Consider the following 952-nt stretch of genomic DNA (forward strand, 5'->3'; position numbering starts at 1 on the left):
AAGGGGACTAACATCTGGACTGTGGCAAAACTCCCATGGAAAATTACATAGTTGATGCAGAGTCTGGTTTTAATCCATAAAGGGCATAAATCCCCTATTATTCCTAAATGGTTTGGAATAACGTGCTTTAGCCCCCTTTAGGCATCACATAGTTAAATTCCCCCCTTTAGACAGCACATAGATTCCCCCATATTAGGCAGCACATAGTTAGAGCCTCCCTTTAGGCAGCACATAGATTCCCCCATGTTAGGCAGCACATAGTTAAAGCTCCCCTTTAGGCAGCACATAAGATTCCCCCATATTAGGCAGCACATAGTTAGAGCCCTCCTTGAGGCAGCACATAGTGGGATTTGAACCCAAGGCCCCAGCCCTGCAAGGCAGCAGTGCTAACCATGCTACCCTTAGCATACATCTAATATCCACGGTCGCTAAAATGGACAGAGATGTCAGCAGAGAGTACCAGAAAAATTAGGCATGTACACATGGATGAAAAATTGGGTATTGTCGCAGCCGCATCTGTAGCAGCAGCCAGAAAAATTGCAGCACCATAACAAGTGCAGCAGCAGAGGCCAGAAAAATTAGGCATGTACACATGGATGAAAAATGTGGTATTGTCGCAGCTGTAGCAGCGGCAAGAAAAATTGCAGCACCATAACAAGTGCAGCAGCAGAGGCCAGAAAAATTAGGCATGTACACATGGATGAAAAATTAGGTATTGTCGCAGCCACAGCTGTTGCAGCAGACAGAAAAAGTGCAGCACCAGAAAAAGTGCAGCAGCAGAGGCCAGAAAAATTAGGCATGTACACCTGGCTGGAAAATTTGGTATTGTCACAGCTGTAGCAGCGGCCATAAAAATAGCAGCACCATAACAAGTGCAGCAGCAGAGTCCCGAAAAATTAGGCATGGACACCTGGCTGGAAAATTTGGTATTGTCGCAGCCACAGCTGTAGCA

Source organism: Hyla sarda, chromosome 1 (assembly GCF_029499605.1).
Source record: "Hyla sarda isolate aHylSar1 chromosome 1, aHylSar1.hap1, whole genome shotgun sequence".
In the NCBI taxonomy this organism is placed as follows: Eukaryota; Metazoa; Chordata; class Amphibia; order Anura; family Hylidae; genus Hyla; species Hyla sarda.